Source organism: Macrotis lagotis, chromosome 6 (assembly GCF_037893015.1).
Source record: "Macrotis lagotis isolate mMagLag1 chromosome 6, bilby.v1.9.chrom.fasta, whole genome shotgun sequence".
NCBI classification, from domain to species: domain Eukaryota; kingdom Metazoa; phylum Chordata; class Mammalia; order Peramelemorphia; family Peramelidae; genus Macrotis; species Macrotis lagotis.
The window spans coordinates 103978292-104004383 of record NC_133663.1 but is presented as its reverse complement, the minus strand read 5'-3'; positions in this window follow the sequence as shown (position 1 = coordinate 104004383).

Here is a 26092-nt window from a genome sequence, read left to right as displayed (position 1 = left end):
ATTCAATCCCCTCCCATCTCTTTCCTGTCCCCCTTTTCAAGGAGGTAGTGTTTTTTAGATCATTCTATCTAAGTCATAGAAAATTCTGAGTGTCTGTCCCTTCTAGTTCAGTATATTCTTTTGAATAGAGTCAAAATTCCTGAGAGTTATTAGTGTTTCTCCCAAGTGGGGTTAAAGTCAGTTACATCTCTTTAGATAGCAGTCTCATGGATAGGTCATGAATGTCCTTCATTTCTGGCTAGGTATATTCTCTCTGTTAGAGTTACAATTCTCAAGATTTATGAGAATCTTTTTTCCCCCATGTTGGGATATAGCCAGTTTCAACTTAGTGGATAGCATTTTTTTCCTTTTACCGCTCCCCCCTTTTTTTTAACCTTTTCATGTGTCTCTTGAACCTCCTGTTTGATGTCCAGATTTTCTGTTTAGCTCTGGTCTTTTCATCATAAATTTTTGGAATTCTTCCATTTTGTTAAATGTCCATCTTTTTTCTCTGGAAGAGAAGGCTCAGCTTTGCGGGATAGTGAATTCTTGGCGGCATTCCAAGCTCCCTTGCTCTTCGAAATATCTCATTCCAGGTCCTTCGATCTCTTAATGTTGATGCAGCCAGGTCCTGTGTGACCCTTACAGTGGCTCCTTGATATTTAAATTGTTTCTTTCTGACTGCTTGAAGGATTTTCTCTTTTATCTGATAGTTCTGGAGTTTGGCCACAACATTCCTTGGTGTTTTCATTTTAGGATTTTTTTCTGGTGGGGATCAATGTACTCTTTCAATGACTACTTTGCCCTCCAATTCCATGATATCAGGGCAGTTTTCCATCACTAGATCCTGTAATATTAAGTCCAGGCTTTTTTATTTCTCTTCAATGTTTTCAGGAAGTCTAATAATTTTCAGGTTGCTTCTCCTAGATCTATTCTCAAGGTAAGGGTTTTGTTAATGAGGTATTTTACATTTTCTTTTATTTTTTCTAGTTTTTGATTTTGTTTAACTGACTCTTGCTGTCTCATGGAGTCATTAGTTTCTGTAGCCTCCATTATTTTTGGGGGGGAGGAGTTTTCTTTATTAATCATTTGCAACTCCTTTTCCAATTGATCAATTCTACTTTTGAAAGAGCTTTCCATTTGACCAATTGAGGTTTTGAGAGAATTATTTTCCTTTTGCATTTGACCAACTGAGGATCTGAGAGAATTATTCTCATTTTGTATTTGTCCAATTGATGATGTGAGAGATTTATTCTCATTTTGTATTTTTCCAATTGTACTTTCTAAGGTTTTGTTTTCTTGTTGCAAGGTATTAATTGTCTCTCCCAAATTTTTAAGCTTCTTCCTTATTTCTTCAAGGAAGTCTTTCTGTGCTGAAGACCACATCATATTCTCCTCAGAGGTTCCAGGTCTCTCTGAGCTAGGGTCTTTCCCTTCCAAGAATTTTTTCTATGGATCCACTTTTCTACTGCCCCTTCTTCATTTTGCTAAGACCTGAGTTGGAGAGGGGCTAGTTCACAGGGGCTTATGATGGCTAAAGGCTTTACTTACTGATTGCAATTTCTCTGTCTGGCCAATAGCAGTTATTGGTTGCTTTCTCTGGAGTGTCTATGGCTTTGATTGAGGCTATTGAATTCTTTTGCCTTCAATCAATGGTGGGCTTTACCCTGGCCTGAGGTCATTCCTCAGCTAGGCTGGTTCTTCTGCTCACACACTTGGGCCTGAGGCAGAATTAGTTTGCCTTTGTTTGTTTTGAAGGAGGTCTGAGTTGTAATGGGACTCTGAGTTCCTCAGACCAGAGGAGCCCGGGGATGGTGCTCATAGCTCTCCTGCACCAGAACTCTCCCCCAGCCCTGTCTGCAAGCTCCAGGGGGACAGCACCAACACTAGTGCCTCTGCTCCCTAGTTGACCCAAGCCCCTGCCATCTAGCCCCACTGCTGATCCAGCAGGTCTGGCTCTCAAGCCCTCAGACTCCCAGTTCCAATTCAGCTGCTAATAGCGCTGATTGGGGCTGATCCTCCCTTTGAGCCCAGACTCACCAGCCTGAATTCAGCCAAAGCTGCTGCCAGAGAGAAATGCTGAGGTAGATGTTCTTTCTCCTGGCTATTCTTTTTGGGTTTTGTGGGTTGGATTTCCTTTAAGAGGTTTGTTTTATGTGATAGATGGGGAAGAGATCAGGAGACTTTAGAACTGTGCCTGTCTTCTCTCTGCCATCTTGGCTGGCAAAAATTACTATTGAATTAATAAGTAAAACCAAATTCTGGTATTATGAAAAAACCAACAAGATTGATAAACCTCTGGTCAATTTGATTTAAAAAAGAAAGAAGAAAACAAAATTGCTAGTATCATAAATGAAAAAGGTGAACTCATCACCAACGAGGAGGAAATTAAAGAAATAATTCAAAATTATTTTGCCCAACTCTATGCCAATAAATCTGATAATCTAAGTGAAATGGATGAATATTTACAAAAATATAAGTTGCCCAGGTTAAATGAAGAAGATATTAAATACCTAAACAACCCTATCTCAGAAAAAGAAATTCAATAAGCCATCATTGAACTACCTAAAAAAAAATCTCCAGGGCCTGATGGATTCACAAGTGAATTCTACCAAACATTTAAGGAACAATTGGTTTCAATTCTATATAAACTCTTTGGAAAAATAGGGAAATATGGAACTCTGCCTAAGTCTTTCTATGAAACCAATATGGTGCTGTTACCTAAACCAGGAAGTGTTAAAACAGAGAAAGAAAATTATAGACCTATTTCCCTGATGAATATAGATGCAAAAATCTTAAATAAAATCTTAGCAAAATAAGTACAACAAGTTATCACTAGGATAATACATTATGATCAAGTAGGATTTATTCCAGGAATGCAGGGTGGTTCAATATTAGGAAAACTGTTAGTATACTCAATTATATCAATAACAAATGTATCAGAAATCATATGATCATATCAATAGATGCTGAAAAAGCTTTTTGACAAAGTACAGCATCCATTCCTATTAAAAACACTAGAGAGTGTAGGAATAAATGGACTATTCCTTAGAATAATTAGCAGTATCTATCTGAAACCATCAACAAGCATTATATTCAATGGGGAGAGGATAGAGGCATTCCCAATAAGATCAGGGGCGAAACAAGGGTGCCCATTATCACCACTACTATTCAATATTGTATTAGAAATGTTAGTTTCAGCAATTAGAGAAAAAAAAGAAATTGAAGGAATTAGAATTTGGAAGGAAGAGTCAAAACTGTCACTCTTTGCAGATAACATGATGGTCTACCTAGACAATCCCAAGAAATCATCCAAAAAACTACTGGAAACAATTAGCAATTTTAGCAAAGTTGCAGGTTATAAAATAAACCCTCATAAATCCTCAACTTTAATATATATATATATATATATATATATATATATATATATATATATATATATCTAGCAAGATACAGGAGGAAGAACTAGAAAGAGAAATCCCATTCAAAGTAACCTCAGACAATATAAAATACTTGGGAGTCTATTTTCCAAGACAGACTCAGAATCTTTTTGAAAATAAGTATAAAACACTTCTCACACAAATTAAATCAGATTTAAATAAGTGGACAAATATCAAATGCTCATGGATAGGTAGAGCTATTATAATAAAAATGACAATTCTACCTAAACTAAACTATCTGTTTAGTGCTCTACCAGTCAAAATTCCAACAAAATTACTTTAATGAGTTATAAAAAATTGTAGATAAATTCATATGGAGAAATAAAAAGTCAAGAATTGCCAGGAGCTTAATGAAAAAAAAGTGCAAAAGATGGTGGCTTAGCCCTACCTGATCTAAAATTACATTATAAATCATCTGTCATCAGAACTGTTTGGTATTGGCTAAGAAAAATAGATTGATGGACCAGTGGAATAGACTAGGTGTAAAAGCAGGAGATGATTATAGTAATCTGCTATTTGATAAACCCAAAGAGTTCAGCCCTTGGGATAAAATCTCCCTCTTTAATAAAAACTCCTGGGATAATTGGAAGTTTGTATGGAAGAAACTTAGATTAGACTAACACTCAACACCCTTTCCCAAGATAAGACCCAAATGGTTACAGGACTTAGACATAAAAAAATACTATAAGCAAATTAGAAGATCAAGGACTAGTTTACCTGTCAGATCTATGGAAAGGGGAGCAGTATATGACTAAGGAAGATTTGGAGAACATCACCAAAAATCAATTAGATGTTTTTGATTACATTAAATTAAAAAGCTTTTGCACAGATTAAAACCAATGTAACCAAGATCAAAAGAAATGTAGTAAGTTGGGCAACAATCTTTACAACTAATGATTCTGACAAAGGACTCATTTCTAAAATGTACAGAGAACTGAGTCATATTTTTTAAACAAAAAGCCAATTCCCAATTGACAAATGGTCAAAAGATATGCAAAGGCAATTTACAGATGAGGAGATCAAAGCAATTCATAGCCATATAAAAAATGCTCTAAATCATTAATTATTAGAGAAATGCAAATTAAAGCTTCTCTGAGGTACCACCTCACACCTCTCAGATTGGCCAATATGACCAGGAAGGATAATTATCATTGTTGGAAGGGATGTGGGAAATCTGGGTCACTATTACACTGTTGGTGGAGCTATGAACTCATCCAACCCTTCTGGAGAGCTGTTTGGAACTATTCTCAAAGGGCAACAAAAATGTGCATACCCTTTGACCCAGCAATACCTCTACTGGGTCTATATCCTGAAGAGATGAAGAAAAAGGGTAAAAACATTACTTGTACAAAAATATTTATAGCAGCCCTGTTTTCAAAGAATTGGAAATCAAATAAATGTCCTTCAGTTGGGGAATGGCTTAGCAAACTGTGGTATATGTATGTCATGGAATACTATTGTTCTATTAGAAACAAGGAGGGATGGGATTTCAGGGAAACCTGGAGGGATTTGCATGAACTGATGCTGAGTGAGATGAGCAGAACCAGAAAAATACTGTATACCCTAACAGCAACATGGGAGTGATGATCAACCTTGAAGGACTTGCTCATTCCATCAGTGTGACAATTGGGAGCAATTTTGGGCTGTCTGCAAAGGAGAGTGCCATCTGTATCCAGTTAAGGAGTGGTGGAGTTTGAACAAAATTCAAGGACTATTCCCTTTAATTTAGAAAAAATAGATATCGTATTGTCTGATCTTGTTACCTCTTAGAATTCTTGTCTCTTCTCTAAGGATATTATTTCTCTCTCATCACACCCAATTTGGATCAAGGTACAACATGGAAACAAAGTAAAGATGGACAGATTGCTTTCCGTGGGGGGTGGGGGGAGGGAAGTAAGATTGGGGGGGAAATTGTAAAACTCAAATAATATCTTTAATAAAACTTAATTTAAAAAAAACCAATTTGCTGCTTTTACCTAAACTAGGAAGAACCAAATCAAAGAAAATTATAGACCAATTGTTCTAATAAATATTGATGCAAAAATATTAAATAAAACTTTAGAAAAGAGATTATAGCAAGTTATTACTATGATTAGGTAAGATTTATAACAGGTAGGCAGGGATGATTCATTATTAGGAAAACACTCAATATAATTGAATATATCAATAACAAAAACAACAGAAATCATGATTATCTCAGTGGATGCTGAAAAAATCTTTGATAAAACACAACATTCATTCCTATTAAAATACTAGAAAGTATAGGATAAATGAATTTTCCTTAAAAATAACAAGCAGGATCAACAAATATTATACAAAAATGGTTATAAACTAGGAGAATTTCCAATAAAATCAGGGAGTGAAGCAAGGATGCCCAATCTTACCAATATTATTCAATATAGTATTAGAAATGGTAGCTTTAGCGATAATAGAAGAAAAACAATTTGAAGGTATCAGAATTGGCAATGATGGAGCAAAGATTTTATTCTTTGCAGATGATATAATGGTATTCTTAGAGAATCCAAGAAAATCATCTTAAAAACTAATTGAGAGGCAGCTAGGTGGTACAGTGAATATCAATACTGGCCCTGGAGTCAGGAGGACCTGACTTCAAATTTGGCCTCACATATTTAATTACCTAGCTGGGTTATTACCTAACTGTATAATTCTGGGCAAATCACTTAACCTTATTGCCTTGGGAAAAAAAAAACAACTAATTGAAACAACAAATTCAGCAAATTAGGCTATAAAATAAATCCACATAAATCATTAGAATTTCTATAAATGAACAACAGAGCTTAAATTCAAGAGATAAAAAGAGAAATTTCATTTAAAGTAACTATAGACGACATTAAATACTTGGGAGTCTCCCTCCTAAGACAAACCCAGAGACTCTATGAATCCAATTCTCACACAAATAAAGTCAGAACTAACAACTGGAAAAGAATGCAGGTTGCTCATGGTTAGGTAGAGCTAATATAATTAAAATGACAATTATACCCAGATTAAATTACTTATCCCATGCCAAATCCATCAAAATTAACAAGTCTTTTACTAAGCTTGCAAAAATAGTAACAAAATTCATCTAGAGCAACAAAAGGTCAAGAATATGAAAGGAATTGGTGAAAAATAATGTAAAGGAAGGTGTCCCAGCTGTAGCAGGTCTAAAACTATACTATAAAGCAGCAATCATCAAACCTGCCTGATACTGGTTAAGAGTGGATCAGTGGATCAGACAGTAATAAATGACTATGTTCATTTTATTTTTGGACAAATACAAAGACATTAACGTCTGTGTTAAGAGGTCTCTATTTGTTAGGAAAAATTGTTGGGAAAACTGAAAAATAGTACAGCAAAAACCAGGCATAGACCCAGATCTCACACCTTATACAAAATAAATTTAAAATGGGTACAGGATTTAGACATAAAGTGCAACATCATAGACCAATTAAAGACCAAGAAATTATCTGGCAGATCTATGGAAAGGGGAGAAATTTATGACCTAACAAGAAATGGAGCAAATTATGGATGATTTTGAATATATCAAATTAAAAGTTTCTGCACTAATAAAAACAATAGTACAAAAATTAAAAGGAAAACAGAAAGCTGGGAAACAATTTTCACAACCGGGGGTTCTGATAAAAGTCTCATTTCTAAAATATATAGAGAATTGCATCAATTTTAAAGAGTCACAAGTCATTTCCCAATTGATAAATAATCAAAGGATATGAATAGTTTACAAATGAAGAAATTACAGCCATATATAATCATATGAATAAATGCTTCCAGAGCAACTAGGTGGCACAGTAGTTAGAGCACTGGCCCTGCAATCAAGACAACCTAAGTTCAAATCTGAACTCAGACACTTAATAATTACCTAGCTGTGTAATCTTGGGCAAGTCACTTAACCCCATTGCCTTGCAAAATAGCAAAAAAAATGCTCCAAATCATTACTGATTAGAGAAATGCAAATTAAAAGACCTACAAGGTTCCACCTCACACCAATCCTATTGACTAAGGTGACAAAAATAGAAAGATGATCAATATTGGAGAGGTTGTGGGAGGATTGGAACATTGTCACATTGCTAGTGAAGTTGTGAACTGATCCAACCATTCTGGAGAGTCATATGGAACTATGACCAAAGAACAATAAAACTGATCATACCCTTTGACTCAGTAATACAAATACTAGACCTCTATTCAGAAGAAATCAAAAATAATTTGACCAAGCAATAGCAATACTAGAACTATATTTAGAAGAAATCATTAAAAAAATGGGAAAAAATCCAAATGTTTCAAAATATAGAAGTTCTTTTGTAGTGGCAAACAGGGAATACCTATTATTTGAGGAAAGATTGAACAAGTTATGGTATATGAATGTTATGGGCTTCCATTCTTCTATAAAAAACCGTGAATGGTCAGACTCTAGAGAAGCATAGAAGAAATTACAGGAACTGATCCTGAGCAAAGGGAGCAGAACCAGAAGAACATTGAACACATTGACAATAACATTGTGAATCAATCAACCATGATGGATGCAGCTCCTCTCAGCATTTCAGAGAGGTAGGACCACCCTAGGAGACAAGTTATGGACAATGTTATCCCCATTCAGAGAAAGAAAAACAAAACAAAACAAAACAAAACCTAAAAAGAATACCCTACAGAATCTGAATGAGCACTACATACAATTTTTAAAAATTTCTCTTATGTATTTCTTTCTTCTATCATGTTTTTCTTTCTTTTCCCCTTAATCCTAATTCCTCATACCGAAAATGACTAATCTGTAAACATGTTAATCAGAAAAGTATATGAACAATATTGACCTGACTGTTTGCACCTGAGGGGTAGGGGAAGAGAGGGTGGAAGGAAATTTTATAACTTAAAAATGTGCATATGAATGTGGATGAAAGTTGAAAAATTTTCATAAGTTGTAATTGGGAAAAGAAAAGAATATATCTTTTAAAAATTAGCTAATTTCTTACTATATAATAACATTGTATGAATATAAAACCAAGACTCTCCCAGCCTTAAGTAGTCTACACGGGAGGTGGTAACATAGCTAGCAGAAGTGGTGGGCAGGGATGGAAAATTTACAGGAATGAAAAGTAAAATTGACAATACAATTTTAGGGTCAGTACTGAAAAGCAAGCCAGTAGAAAAAAGGGAAAGGGGTAATAGTGATAAGGCAGATGGCTAGTAGATAGACAGAGAGTAAAATGAAGCATAACTGGAACTGATCTATACATAATAGACCATGTGAGGCTTTCACTAATCAGGATATGATTGTAGGAATGCACCTCTCCTTTCCCAACGACATTCCTCTAATATCTACATATTTATATCTATATCCATATCTATGAATATTTGCAAATGAATTTGCTGTATTCTGAACAAGATAAATAATGGTAAAGTGCAGGTAAGAATTAATAATTTGTTATTTATGAAATTTTATAAAATTTCAATTGTTATTGAAAGAAGTATTCTCACTGATGAAATCACAAGGTAATTATAATATTCACCTGGAATAAAACAATTCCATAACAAGAGTTGCAGTATGATTTTTCCTGAATCCTTTACCCTGTACCCTACAAGCGTGGTCTTGCTCTGTATATCTTTTTTAGGGATAGTTTTGTTGGCTAAGTAAATATGTATAGGAAAAATAATATAATCTCTTATTTATCCTCTAAGAAAGGACAAACCCTTAATATCAGACCAGTATAATCTGATGGACAAGTGCTGAACTGGGAGTTAAGAGCTATTGGCCATGCTTTTTGCTTGAGTGCTTTAGTTGACTGGGACCGTTCGAAAAGTCTCTTAATTTCTCTATGCTTCACTCTCTCCAGCTGTGTAGTAAGCATCATCTTTCCCAACAGTAACATTTATAAAAATGATTAGACATTCACAAATGAAAGTCATTGCATTCTTCTTTATAACATCCTTAATCCACATTTTCTCTCTCACCATGTTTGAAATAGAGCTAGAGAATCTGAGTAATGATATGTCCCCAGGTAATATATTAAACAGCAGATTGTACAGAACCTGATTTCTTTATTGATTGCCATCATTGCTAAATTATTTTTACTCAAATAAATAAATACAAAGCATTATAAAATCAAAGAGATGAACTTCATTCTCGTGGAAAATAGTCTTTGGTTGCAGAAAGTAGTGTGTACTTGTCTTCTGGTTCTATGAGCCCTCAGAAGGAAGAGACAATGAATGGCATTTGAAAATTGACAAAAGACAGAATGAAAAAATGAGAAAAACCATCAGCAACCTGACAACTTTGTCCATTACAGGAAGTGTGAATTAAATAGCTCAATACTCCTTTTTGTAGGACTGTAAGACTGGGTTTCTTAAAAAATCACTCTCCAATAACTATGTGCCACTTAACACAATCAGTTGAAAAATTAAAAAGGAGTGACTTGTTTTGTCCATATAACACCAACAACCTGATTTGACTAATTAGTTTAACTCTTTGTTTTGTCTTTATCTACACTCCATCAAAACTACTGGTCATTTCAGTTACCTCGCCTTTTGCTTGTCAGAAATACAACTGGGTATTTGTTCCATTCATTTTTGAACAACAGGAAACTAACACTAAGACCAAACATTTTGTAATGTTAATTAGAAGGAATAGACACATTCTAGAAATTCAGCTGGTTAAAGACCTTGGCTGTGCTGCTTTCCAATTAGTGCTTTGTCACCAATTAGTTCTCTGTCAGGTGCCCAGCTTCCTGGTTGCCAGAGCTGGGCTGAATAGTCTTGATCCCTTCACCTACTGCTCTAGCTAGACTAATGACTAAGAACTTGCACATATTTGGATATCAACATTCTGAATTACAAGAAAAAGATTGTTTCAATTGTACTTTGAGGTCAAGATAAAATAGTGGTGGATGGACTCAGATAACAAGACTTTTCCTTTTTATTTTCTCCTTTAAGAATTCCAAAGTCATTTAGAGGGCCTTTCTTTTTCCTTCTTATTAACCTCCATCCTCCCCACATACACATGCATAGACATTTATATAACTACTATAAAACTAAGAAAAATAGGCAAATTGACCCTATTTAATTGTTCTGATACCTAAATTTTTTCACTTACCTAATTTTGTTCATACTGAGTTTTCCCCATGAGAATTCTACTAAATCTATCCAATTCAAATCTAACTCATCTGTTAAAGTACAGGTCAAGGAGTATCTCTTCCATGAAGTCTTTCCAGACCAATCTAATTCCCAATGATTTCATTTTCCTTGGAGGGAATTTATACCACTTATTACATATTTTATCATTTAGTTATTGAAAGTCAAACAAATTCAATGAACAACACATGAATTGAAATTATGTTTGCCCTACCCTTGACTTGACTTATGCATTCTAATACTTTTATTTATTTTTATTTAATTTTAATTTCAATTTTATATGTTTTTTGTGTTTCTCTTATCTCCAAAATTAGATGTAATTTCCTTGATGGAATGGATCATTTTTTTATATTCTCTTTGTGTGTATTGTATAGTTATGTGTAGTGTCCTCTCTGTACTTACTTTCCTAATCCTCAAGTCAGAATTTGAGGTTGGATCAACAAAGGGTGGTCCATTACCTGTTTCTATAAGGACTCTCTAACTCTTTTTGCTTTTAATACTTCCGTACGTGAACTCTCATCTTACGTTCTCCCCAATATTCATTAATGAGTTGGTATTACTTAGCATTTACATAGGAATATTTACTGAGATTTTATAGTAAGAACAAGAAGTTCGAAACATCCTACCCCCACCAGAGCAGAGGCAAACTGCCTCACATACCAGGTTCCTGGGTAGAATGTACTCAAATTTAGAAAGCATAGCTATCCAAAAAGTAACTCTTTGATTCTCCTTATTATAAGTATTTTTTCCCTCATGAAATCCTCATGAAAGTACTTTTCTTCTTTGTATTTAGTCTCTCTCTACTCTCACTTTGATACCACTATTTCTAGTCAGTTCCCCCCCCCAATGATATAAATGTAACTTTCACTTAGATCTCATCTTCACTCTTCCGTTACCTTCTGGTATAGGTCCATAGTATTTGCTTCTGCAAGGTCTTCCAGAAGTTTTACTTATCTGATGTTAGAATACCTTCTCAGCTATCATACACCCAGATATATATTTAATTCTTTCAACCAGTCCCAATATAAGGACAGCTAAATACTTTAGTGGAAAGAGCACTGTACTGGGAAACAGGAAGATTCATCTTCCTGAGTTCAAATCTGGCCTCAACTCTGTGACCCTGGGCAGGACACTTAACCCTATTTGCCTCAGTTCCTCATTTGTAACATGAGCTGGAGAAGGAAAAGGCTAACTCCTACAAGTATCTTTGCCAAGAAAATCCAAATTGGGATCACAAAGAATCCGATATGGTTAAAGATCACTAAATAACAATAAATCCCAAAATATTTCCTCTAGCATCATCTTACATCTTCAAATGGCCTTAATGATGCATTGCTTCCAAATTGGAAAAGACTTGTTCAAACTTTTTACCTTTAATTGATTGATTCTGTAATTTCATCAAAGAATAATTTTTCTTTTATAAAAGTCTGTCATAGAACATCATGCTAGTTTCATAAATTGAGTTTGGAAATGGATCTGTGATAATTTTCTTACATGTACATATATTTATAATACTACTCATTGGGGTGGCTAGGTGGTACAGTGGATAGAGCACCAGCCCTGGAGTCAGGAGTACCTGAGTTCAAATCCGGCCTCAGACACTTAATAATTACCTAGCTGTGTAGCCTTGGGTAAGCCAGTTAACCCCATTTACCTTGCAAAATCCTAAAAAAAGGCCAAGTATAATACTACTCATGTAATAAATGATTCTTATATATTTCTTGAGTAATAACTATGAACTCTTGGAACAAGTATACTCAAAATTAAAGAAGAAAAATTTCCAGAAAATACTTTGTTTGTAGTATCACCTTTTGAAAACCCAGTGCTATAATAATCACAGAAGTGAGTATAAAAACACAAATTTCAGCAGTGAGTTTAAACAGATGGTACTTTCCCTATTTATTGAATTCAATACAATTCAGTTTTCTTGTCTCTCAGGAGATAAGAACATGAAGAGTTGACAAATAATGATGTACATAGCAACATTTAGAAACTAGGGTCATATCTAGTTGAAAGAATATTCACATTTATGAAAACACAAATGTAACATAGTTTTCAATTTCTATAGAAATAAAAATAAGAGATCACAGTATAATTTGTCCTATGTCCTGGCTTGAATGACCCAAGAAGAATACAAACATCTGCTCCTCCAAATATTTTTGTATAGTTGAAAAGAGGTTAAAATAATCATAAAATGATAACATGAGTGAGAAAAGATTCACAAATGAGCTGTATACTATCTTGGAGAAGGGATGGTAAAGAAACAAACTTCAACTTGAGTCAGCTGTGGGGCTGGAGAAATGAATATAGATATGGATATATTTATATACAAATGGAAAGATAGAGATATAGTGTAAGCATTTTGAGTCTTTTTTCACCACCACATGGTATTCCACTTTTGTTTCTCAATATGGGTTACTCTTTTGCATCACTACCCAGAACACCCAAACAATTACCTTATAACTAAAACCCTTGATTTGTTGTACTTAGGTGGATTCATTAAACTGTTTAAAGACTTTATCTCTACGTCTTCCCAATTAGTTCTGTGACACCAATTAATTCTCTGAAGGAGTCAGGAAATTCTAATTCTAGTCCTACATCATTCATGAAATAAAGACCTGTAACTAGTCATTTGTCCTTACTAATTACTAATATTCTTTTTTTTACTGAGATGAACAGATAACCTTAAATATTCATTTTGGTTAGGAATTTCAAGCTATGTGTACATATTCTTACACTGTATAATTATGAAGTAATGTTATTATTGCTAAGATGATTATTATTAATATAAATATTATCAAGTTATTTACTAAAATTATCAAATAAAACTTGACTCTACCCCTTTCCTTTCCCATCCTGAAAAAGAACAATTAAATAATTGTAGTTTAAATATAACATCCCTAAATATTAGCCCAGTAATAAATCAAAAGTTGACTCTGTAAACAGAAGAAATCAATTATATAAAACAAATCCGTGAGATGTTGTGCTACCAAGAGATCTAATGCAAGAGAAGTGAATATGTATATAGAACCCAAAAAGAGAGTAAAGAATTCACAATTATAGAGAGGTTGCATATTTACGACAGTACAACAAAGAAAGGAGGAGAAACCAAAAATCTCTTCCTCAAGAGGAATGGCCTGGGAGTGAAAAGTGCAATAAAGGTAGGGAAAATAAATCAAACCTCTTCTCAAAGGTGGGAGTAAAGAGATGGCCAAAGGCACATTCTTAGACCATGAAGTTAGGAAGGTCTGCATATTTACAATAGTCTGAGCTGTACAAACGGTTTCTTAGTCTAGTGTAGATTAAGTGATGACTGTCTTGACTTCCAAGAATACTACTTAGGGACCCCAGTTTGGGATGCAAGTAACAAATTAACAAATTATGTTAGCTATGGTGGGGGGAGAGGCCATCATTCTTGACATTTTCAGGGTTTCCTGAATTCTCTGTGTCCAGTATTTCAGTAGTTCATTTGGAATTGATTAACAATGATTCTATTCCCATTTTATATATCCCTTCAGAGTTTACTACAAGGGTCAGATTTTTCATGTTGATTCTAAGATTCTCAGTGACAGCTAAAGAATTCAGGTTTGAAGTGATAGAGATATTTAAAAGTTTTTGACTCATTCTGCTTATTAATCATTTTCATTTGTGCTTTCAGTAAGGTTTTTTTGCAGATATACATTTCCTTATCCTCTTTCCAGGTTATAAACTTTTTGTGAGAAAGTATAGTTCCTTCAAATATTATGGGATTAAGAAATGTTTATTGTGGGGCAACTGGATGGTGATAAAGCACTGAACCTGATGTCAGGAAGACCTGTATTCAATTCTACCTCAAACACTTGATACTTAATAGCTGTGTGATCTTGGGCAAGTTACTTAACCCCATAGACTTGAAACATAAAAATAAATAATTTTTTATTGATCAAGCAACTTATTTGTTTCTTCATGTCCCCAGTGAAAAAAAATCTGATTTACAGAATTTTTTTTTTACACTAGCTACTTCATGGAGTATATATGAATAAAATACTGTATTAACTCTAAAGATGGCTGTAATAGGTTCTTTCTTTAGTTAAAAAGCAATTATCCTACATAATTCAACTATAAACAACCCCTAATAAATGAATTTGCTGATTGGGTTACTTACTTTATAGGGGGTCTTTAAGATGTACTTTGCAGATTTTGTCCTCTACTCCCTTGGAACAGTATATTTCTTTATTGCAAGGGAAAACAAATATAAGTGATAAGATATCTTCAAATAAAAACAACAACATATTTGCCTTTCTATGCTTTCAGAAATTCAAGATAAAACATAAAGACATCAGGAGTGTAGGGACAAGGAAAGTTATAAGAAGAAAGGAATTTGAGAAAAAATAAATAAACAACCCAGCAAGAATACCTGAGGGGAATCCAGTCTACCTGATTTGGGGCATTATCTACATTTGAAATATCTGAGAAGACAAGAAGACCAAGCACCTGAACATTTCTGACTCTTAAGGTTGCACTGACCTCCTTTAAGGTTTTGTAGACCCTTAGTTCCAATTATCTGACTGGATGTCAAATGGAAAACAGGAATTGTGAGCTGTTAGCCTCAAGACTTTTTCTTTTATCACTTCTTAGTAATATTGGGATGGGAAGAAGATAGGATAAAAATGACCATTCTCTTACCCCAAGACCAATCTATTACTTTTCTCATTACATATTTAATATCTTTTTGAAACTGTCAAACTGTAATGAGGATTTTTTTAGGTTTTTTTATAAGGCAAATGGGGTTAAGTGGCTTGCCCAAGGCCACACAGCTAGGTAATTATTAAAGTGTCTGAGACCGGATTTGAACCCAAGTACCCCTGACTCCAGGGCCGGTACTTTATCCACTATGCCACCTAGCCACCAGCTGTAATGAGGATTTTTTTAAAAAGTCAGACCACTAAGAAAATTCCTTCAGTGATGAATCATCACCAAAAGCTTGAGAAAATCATGAAACAACCTAAAGTGATATTTGAGTTCTTGAAGAATGTTTTCCAGTTCAGTATATGTTTTTTTTAAGTTCAGAGACATTTTAATTCCTGATCTCTACATCCCCAAAGTCTAGAATAATGACTGTATAAGAGGGTAATAATTAATAAATTAAAGTTGTATTGAATTGTCAATCATTGTACTGACATCGTACATAATAAACTAGGGAGCAAAAACATCCCACAACTCAAAATAGTTATATTGTGAGAAGTCCAGTGGGAATAAGGGGGGATGATTTTGTGTCTGGGAGATTCTGGAAGGAGAAGAGAAAGAAATCTATTGGTAATAATAATAAAAAATCATATGGAGACAGAACTTTACAGTTAATATAGTATTTTACTCATATATACTTCATGAAGTAGCTAATGTAAGAATTATAATACCCCAGTTTTAGAAAAAAGGAAAATGAAGCTCAGAGATAACTAGATGATTTCCCTATTGTTCCATCACTAGGAACGATGAGAACTTAAATATGTATATATACCTTTAAAATTCCAATTCTAGCTTGCTTTGCACTCTGTTTGCTTTTGTAGTGAAGTATTGTGATATAAACAGTATCAGAAAGAGATGATACTAGTTAGTCTTCTAATAGTACATAACTACAAACTTGGAAGAGAATCAAAACTTAATTTTAGGCACAATTCTATTAGTCAGTAGTTATGTAACCTTGGACAAGTCATTGATTTCTCTGGCCCTCATTTTCCTAATTTATAAAACAAGATTGTTAAACTAGATAATCTCTAGTATTCCAGCTTGACCTTCATAGGATTCTGCAATAACTTTAGATCCAATTTATAGAACTATATTCCTTTTGGGGACTTGCAAGTTAGCACTTTGTGAATATTTGGCATAAATTTATTTTGTAAAAAATATATTTAATTCTCCATAAAATAATTTAAAGGACCTCTTCTGATTCCTTTATCATTACCTACTACCAAGGGCAGGTTTTCCCTCACTTTAGGCATTAGAAAACTCCAACAACTTCCTGACTGACTTCACATTATCCCACTTTTTTCTGCAGTACTCCTGCCTGCTGCTGCCAGATTCATCTCTCTTAAACATCACTTTCATCATGATACTTCATCACTCAAAAGCCTCCAATAAATCCTTATTTTCTACCACATCAAATCTAGACTTTGACTGACATGCAAGGTACTCTACAATCAGGTCACAACCTACATAGTCAATCTTATTTTTTATGACTATCATATGTTCTTTACTCTATTCAGTCAGGCTACATTCCTCAATTCCTACATATCTCCCTTTATTTCTGTGGCTACCCTTGACTGAAATGACCTCTTTTTTCCTCTTCACTGACCCTCTCCAATCAGTCTTCCATGATGCCAAACGAAGTCATTGATTTTTGTTCACTAAATTCCTACAGTACTAGAGAAATATGAAATTTAGCATTCAGTTATCAACTATCTTTTAATATTGCTTATTTTTAATATTAGATTTCTATTAGTATATTTTATGATCCATTATGTCAAGGACTGTGTTTTGTGCTTCTTTTACCTTCTATAGTACTTGTCAAATTACTGAACATATCACAGATAGCCCAGTAAATATTTGTTGTTTTGTTTTTATTGTTGAGTCCTTTCAGTTATGAATGACTAATTTAAATTTTTAAATGACTTCATAATCTAAAAGGATTCAATGAAGTTAAGGGGAACCTTAAAGTATTAAATTTATAGTTAATTGATACTTGAATTTTTATCTTCTCTCTTATTTGTTGCATGATATTGGGCACGTCATACTCTTTGAAGTTTCATTCCCTGCCTATAAAACATATACTTTAATAATTGTTCTAACAACTTCATAAAGTTGTTACATAGATCAAGTTGAGTAAAGTATGTAAATAGGTATTGTTAACATTAATGATTTTTGCCATTGACTTTCTGGGTAACATTGGGTCAATTATTTAACCTCTCTGGGTCTCATTTTCCTCATCTGTAAAAATAATGACAAACCAAATTTTTTTATGAACTTTTCAAGTTCTAAATCTATAATCTTTTGATTTTACAACATAAATCTATAACTTTATGGTAAATCCTACTAGGTACTTAAGACTAGTTCATTATTGGATTGGATTATACTCATCCTAAAGTACCTAATATATTTCTAGACATTCACTGAGGCAATTCAGAGACTATGACTCATTTGTTAGTTGTTCCTTTTTTCCTGCTTCATTTTTGGATGTACATTATGGCATAGGGGATAGAGAGGAAGACCTAAATTCCAATCCCAACATACCAGCCAAATGATCTTGAGTTTATAATTTAATCTCTTGGTGGTCTAAGCAACTCACTGAGACTTTGAATTGCCTCATCTACACTGAAAGGAGTTCCCTATACAGCTTCTATTACAGACCAAAACAATATTCTATCTTGTGATTATGGCTGTTCCCACATTCTTGCAGGTTGGTACCCTGAAGAATGATTACAAGTTCATGGTACCCTGCATTTCTATTCTTAAAATCCTAGTTGAATAGCATGCATCATTGTGATTATTTTTAAATAGAAGACATAGCTAAAAGCAAGGACATCACTGGGATATCTTCATAAGAACAGGAACTTTAAAACAATTCACCCACAACCTGTGACCCACCATCCCACAATCACACAGAATGTCAGTGAATGACAAGATTAGGTATATGCTTGTAGTGTGGCAGACATATGGAGTAAAAGCCAATGTCAGACAACCAATCCTCCTGACACTCTAAGAACCTAATGTCATCTTCCTTCTTGAAGCATCTTGACCCTGGGCATAATTATCTACTGTGCTCCTTGAACCTTTTCTTCTCTATAGCTCAACTCCTGATAGCAACAACTTGATCTTAGGGAGGTCACACTTCTCAGAGCTGTCTCTTCTTGAATAATTCCTTGAAAAAAAATGTTCCTTCAGGAAGAAGCAAGAGAACAAGTATGTATTAAGTTTCTTTTCTTTACCAGTCATTATGTCATGAAATGTTAACTAAATTGAACTTCACCACAACCCTGTGACATTGATGCTATAATGTTTTCCTTTTTACAGATGAGAAAATTGAGTCAGACTAGATGGATTGCCCAGTCACATAGCTTGTATCTGAGAATAGATTTGAACTTTCTTGATTCTAAATCAGCCACCAAGTATGTGACCAATCCTTTGGTCAACTAAAGGTAAGCTACTTCCTAATTCCATTAACTTCTTAACTAAAGAGATTTAGAATGTATAAAAAAGACAAAAGATCTTAGACTTTTTTTCACAGTTTAAGATTTTAGCACTGTTATGGCTCACATAATTTATATTTAGTAATTTCTGTAACTGTTATGAATGTATTGTAATCAATTAGTGTGGAGTGAATTGATCTGCTCCCTCTCTCCTTTTCTGAAGAAAAGCTAACAAACTTTTGCTGAATGGAAACAATTAGAAAAGCAAAAACAAAAATAAATATATGAAAATTAAATTTTACTTGACTAGTTTTCTAAAAAACTTCAAGGACTACTACTTTTTAGCAATATCAGGAAAGAATGATGGATTTAGAAACCAAATTCCTGGATTTAAATTCAAATTCAACAACTTGCTATCTATGAGACAATGGAAAATTCATTTCAAATACTTGAGTCTCAGTTTCCTCATTTGTAAAATGAAAGTGTTTGGCACTACTGGCCCTTTTACAGCATAGTGGCTTAGAAAACCTTGCAAGTGTTTGTTACATTTAGACACAATGTTTCTAGAGATAGAATCTCTAAATAGATTATCCTGTGCCAAAAATCCTTAACTTTATTTAACTTTTCCTTATTGCTTCATTGGTTTGAGCCTTCACAGACTTTGAATGACTAAGCAATAAAATTATTTGTTTGAAAAGGTACTGGTGAGCATTTTCTCTCTTCCAAGAACTGTGCAAAGTGTTGCAGATTAAAAATAAATAAAACAGTGGAAAAACAAAATTCACATAACTAGGTCTCCACAGCATCATGTGTATAATATTAGGAAATTATTAAGTGTTTCTTGAATGGAATGGAATTTAGAGAAATATGACTATTGCTGAGCAGCAAAATGAGAAGTGGCAAAAAGAGGCAACTATTCATAATACTAAAAAAAATCAAAAACATATTAGCTATTACAATATTCAATTTCATTCCATACATATACATATACACATGCATACATATATAGATACATCACCAATATATGAGGTACTAATGTTCAGTACTGAAGATGCAAAGATAAAAAGTGACACCATTTCTGCCTATGAGGAACTAACAATTGGTAATGAAAATAAGGTATATACATTCATAATAAAACACAAAATGTAATAAGGGACAAAAGGTGATATGAGAAATATGAGGAATGAGTGTTCACTTCCAGATGAAGATTTCAAAGTAGAAAAGAGATGCCATGAGAACTGGACCTTAAAGTTTAGGTAGCAGGATTTCATTAACAGAAGGTAAGCTCTTTGAGGGAAAGAGACTAGTTATGTGATTTAAGCTAATGGTAATGTAGAGGTATTTCAGTGAAGGGGGATGGAACTTTAGAGAAAGGCATATATTATGGTAAGTGGAATAATCTGGAAATGTGTGGAAATCAGGAAAAATTTCATAGATAAATGATTCAATTAATCTGGAGTATACACACATTTGTGTGTGTGTGTATAACAAAATAATAAAGTAGGTTTGAAAGAGCATGGACTTTTGAGTCTAGAGAACCCTAGGTTGAGGTTCCTTCTCATATGAGAGAGAAAAAGAGAGAGAGAAGAATGTACATATGTGTACATGACTGAATGTATATACATATATGTATATATACTATAGAATTGTTGTTTGAATTTGTAGAAGGGTTTCTTCACCATGTTACCTGACCTGAACCAATGAATCAATGAATTCACATATCCAGACTACCCGTCTCTCTGTCTACCCTATCTCAGTCTCTCTCACTCCCTCTCTCACTCCTCTCTCACTCTATCTCTTTCTCTGTCTCTGTCTGTCACTTTTTCTCTCTCACCCTTTCTATCTTTCTATATACACATATACATTTGTGCTATATATATGTACATAGATATATGTTTTCATATATGTATAGTGCCATGATATGTTAAAATTGCAAAGACACATTGCAGCCAGACTACCTAATTTCTTGGTTAGAATGTTGGTACTTAACCATTATGACAGTAGGGAGCTATTGAAGATTTTTAAACTAGGGAATGACCTGATCAGAGATACACATTCAGAATAATTTGGGATCACTGGCTTATCAGTTCCCTTTTTGGGTCACTGTTGAATGGCTAAAATTTATTGAATAGTGCCCTTCTTTCCTGTCTCCACAGAATGAGATGAGGGGAGGAGGAAAAGAAAGAAACACAAGAAATTATTTTTTACTTTATGCAGACAGAGAGATGGATATTAGAGGGATCCCAGGGCATATGCAAATAATGCATAAACAGCAGAACTGTTTTTTTTTTCTGCAAGCAGTAGAAAAGAGTAAAAAGAACAATTCGCAAGGGCATTAAAAATCTCTATTAAGCATGGGCTAAAGTGGAGTGTTCAGTAAAAATAATATAAGTGCATACTGCCTGTCAAAGTGGTTTAAGAGAAAGAAAAACTGCTTACAAAACCTGCAGGTCATATTTCAACAAGGATTTGTATTTTTCTAAATCATATACCAGGTATTCCATGGTTGTTAAAATTCGAAATCGCATATCAGAACCACAAACAAGCATGCAAACTAAAATATGGGTCAGTCTCTCCTCTTTATTTCTATGTGTAGTAATTTCAATCAGAATATAAATATAATGGTGCAGGGGTATATTCTCTACATAGTAATGTGTATAAGGGAAGGAGGGCCCTGATGATCATTTACTATTTCTTATTTCAGGAACTTTAAGGAAACATGGAGATAATTAGAAATTTGTATGGAAGGGAAAAAGATAAGTGAGTTACAGGGAGGCATTACCAGTGATATAGAGATCAGTTCCAGAGACAGTTTGGTGAGTAGAGAGGTTAGCCTACTGGTGAGAGTATGAAAGAAGTGAGAAAGAAGGAAAATACTGGGAGAGAGATACTCTAGAGATAAACTGGTAGACTATATCCAGGATAGGCACTAGGAAGGGTATTGCCATTGGAAGGAAGCTTGCCCCATCAGAAATCAGTACCATGGAACAAAACCTCAGTTTTCCCTATTCAAATCAAAACACCGAGTATAACTTGGTTATTTTAGATCACAATAGTCTCGTGATATTATTATGATTGTTATTGATTCCATTTGGGATTTCTATATCAAATATATCATAGTGGTTCACCATTTCTTACTCCAATTTATTTTTACAAATGAGAAAACTGAGGCAAAAAGAATTAAGTGATTTGCCCATATTCACACAGCTAATATTAGAACTTAGGAAAATAAGTCTCTCCAACTCTGGACCCAGCACTGTATTCATTTGTCACCCAGCTGCCCCTGAACCATGACCCCACCCCCACCCTGGCCCCACCATACTTACAAGAATTGCTGTCAAAATACTGAGCCATCTGCACTATGTTTAACCAAGTTTGATGATTGAATAAATCAAGGTCATTACTTTAGTACATAGTATGTGCAAAACATTCTATGAGCAATGAAGGAAGTGACAAAGGAAAAACAAATCGTCCCTGACCTAGTTTAATAGAAAACACATATAAAAATAGATAGAAATGCCACCTTGAGCTGGTTAAGTGTTTATTTTTTTTTCAAATTGAGTTCATATCTCATTGTTATCCCTAAATCAACTCTGTGAATTCCAGAACACACTTTTTATTAACCTCATTTTATGAATGAAAAAATTAAGCAACAAAGAAGTCATAGAATCATAGAATTGAGAGACAACATCAAAATGTTTCTTTGTTTTATTGCTGAAGAAACTGAGAACCAGAAAAGTTAACCAAAGACAATCAGTTGATTGATGAGAGAACAAGATTATAGTCTTCTGATTCCTTACCTTCATTTCTTAACTTGCATGATGTCATCTTTTAGTGTTTGTATTATTGTGTCACCCTATCCCTCACTAGGCCCATATGATATGATTTATAGGTACAGGGAAGGATTCCTCACCTGAAATTTACTGTAACATTAGAATTTCCACTGCAGTTTCCTATACATGAAGATTCAGTTATTCACATTCAAAGTAATGATGTTCCCTAACCCCACTATTTTCGACAGTTTTAGAAATGTTATCTCTAGTATTGATAAGAAAAAATAAAACTATACATAAAGAACAAGAGGAGACAAATTTATCCCTATTTTTAAATGACACTGTATTCTTACACAAATCCATAAAATTAGTAGAGATACTCATTGAAATGATTAAGAACCTAAGTAAAGCAGTACAAAACAGTAAATTCACAGAAGTTATCAGTATTTTACTTGTATCCTAACTATAACTAAGGAAAAATTCTATTAAAAACACACATTCAAAATAGCCCAAAAAAGTATAAGAAATACCTAAAAGCCCATCTACCAAGACATTCATGGGATTTATATGAATATAACCAAAACCGTTCTATAAAGAAATAAAAGAAAATTTGTGTAATTGGAGAGAGAATTCCTGTTCTTGGTTTGGCTTTGTCAGTGTAGTAAAAATGATGGTTCTATCTAAATTAATTTTTGATATTTAGTACTATGCCTACCAAGTCACCAAGGGGTTATTTAATAGAACTAGACAAAGAAATAACAAAGATTGTGTTTTTGTTTCATTTTGTTTTTGAAATGGAATAATGGGAGCATAGTATTCTAAGATCAAATTATATCATTACAAAGCTATAATCATTAAAATTATTTGTTGCTGTTTAAGAACAATAGAAAAAGTTAATCAGAAAAACATATTAGATAAGCAAGAAACAAAGGTAATTAGAAATGGTAGATTTGTGTTTTATAAAGTAATGGGCATAAAATACTGGAGGGAGGATCTTTATCTGACAGTAACTCCTGGGGAAACCTGTTAAATAATTTGGCAGAAATTAAGCTTAGAGCAATGTCTTACAGCAAATAACACAATAAGCTCCAAGTAGATATGCAAATTAAAGATAATAGCAGAAGTCATAGAAAGAGCCAAGATTAAAAACCTATATTCACTGATTCTCGAACAACATAGCAGTTAGTTTAACTAATTCTAATTTTTAATTTGAAGTTTTCTGGTTTTATATTCTTTGAATATAAAATTTACCTGTTTCTTAATTTTGTCTCATTGAAAGTATAAGTGCTTGGATATCCAAGGCAATTGGTCATTATTAATTGACATTTATCTATCTTCTAGTTTATCAAAGTAAAGTGTATCTATAGTACTTCTCTCCTTCAGCTTCCAGTGAAATAATAGATCTGAGAAAAGTAAAACTTGACTGGTCTCATTTTTCTGAAGAAAAGTAAACATGACCCCTTTTGATGCCTGACTAACTTGTCCCTTAAGTATAGTTACTCCAAAATATTCTTTTATCATTAACAAATCTTGGATCAAAATATGGCATTTTGCTTCCAAGCTCCAGGAAGAGCCAAAGAGTAGTCATTAGAGAAACTAGCAAGGGAAATTTTTTCCCCAGAGTCCCTTTGCTTGACCAAGAAGAATATAAGAATTAACATAAGTGCTTTCTCAAACTTTTGAGAGACTGATAAAGCTCAATAGCTTATCTACATAGACATACACACGTATATATGTGTATTGTATGTGTCCCTATATATTCACATATGTGTTGTGTTGCATCAACATACATACATGTGTGCAATACAAGTACTGAGGGTTTAGCTCATCTACTCTTTTACATGCTGTCTGTCTGGTGGACAATTGTCATTTAAAATATTTCTCCTTATTGATTTTCTTTCAAAAACAGTGGCATCAAATCTTTCTTCTGCTTTCTAACTGGTATCTACCAAAGGAAATATAGTTTGAATCTGTCTGTGTTTCTGTAGATATTGATTTATAACTGTCTGCATTTACATCTATGCTTATCTAAAGTAGAAGAGGTAAAAAAAAGGTAAATTTTGTAGATTATATTAATATGTAGTGAATCTATCTATATTTATATCTATAACTACATCTTAAAATGTTCAATATTTAAAAAGAGCTATAGTGTATTGGCATTTATGTAAAAATAATATTTTCTTCACAGAGCTAAATTACTTGAATAAGTTAATGTGTTCTATATTTCTTATGAGATATAGTCTTTCTACAACTCTTTAAAATACTTTTCTTATATTGAGGTGTTTTACAAGTGTATATTAAAGTATATGCTAGAATAAATGACTTCCAAAGGCCCTTCCATCTCTGATAGTTGTGAAAAATCAGATTTATGTCTTCCATCATTTTTCCTAATCAGAATTTTTCCTGTGCTTTCCATGGTCATATTATCTGTTACTGTTTTTTATATTGTGTATGGGGGGGGGGAAGGAAGGGGGAATTCTTCAGATCACAGGTTATTTGTAATGCAATGACAGTCACCTTATGCAGCTAGAAGATTGACCTGGGCAGATCTTATTCTATCTTTAAGTGAACATTAGCCCAAACATAGTAAAATTAGAAAAAAAATCCTCCTTTACAAGAGGAAAAAGAGCATTTCCCAGTGTAAAAGGAGTATTTAAGTTCACTATCCATATTTATGCAGCACCTCACTAACTGGAAAAGTTATGAAAGGTAATAATCACAACAACAACTAAAGGAGAAAGAAGTTAAGAGGTTCAACTCAGTTTGCCAAGCAAACAGAAACAAAAATCTAAGCCTCATTGCAACTATAACATATCACCCTGTGGCTTTCACACAGCAGTTCATCTATAAAGTGAATTAAAATCAATTTTATTCATTATTCCATTCCTCAAGTTTACGAGGTAAATGGTGTTGCTATTTAACAGCTCAGGAAAATGAGATGTTAAAGAAGAGAGGATTAGAACTCACACTTCTTTAATTTTCAATTCACAATATAGCCAAGTAGTTAGAATAATAGTTCATTTTAGTTAGGGAATCAGGGACGAGAATGTAATTCCTACAGGATTTTCCTTCCCTAGGGGAAAAGAAATTATGAGTAAATGCCTACTTGTTCACTTTGGTCTAGGGACAATCCTGTACAGAGGTAAAGTCTTGCATTAACTTTTTTTTTTCTTTTTAAAATGAAGATTGTAGCACTATGGAAACCTTTCTTATTTCAATTCTTTGAAAATTTTAGGTTAAAAAGAATCGATAGTAGATGTTCAAAAGCAAACACTTTTTCATTGGCTCCCCAATTTGAAAGACCATATAAACATAAAATGTAGATGGGCAAAGGGACAAGGACAATAAATTATATATATATATATATATATATATATATATATATATATATATGTTCAAAGATGCCTATTTCATAATTCTGTATTGTAAAACTTATAATACTAGAAAGTAGGCTTTTGAGTCAGGAAGATCCTTGAGTTCAAGTCTTATTACTGGCACATACTGGCTATGTGACCATAGGCAACTCATTAATCCTCTTTATACCTCTAGGAAACTAAGACTATGAATTATAGAAAAGTTGCTGATCTACATTAATGGAGAG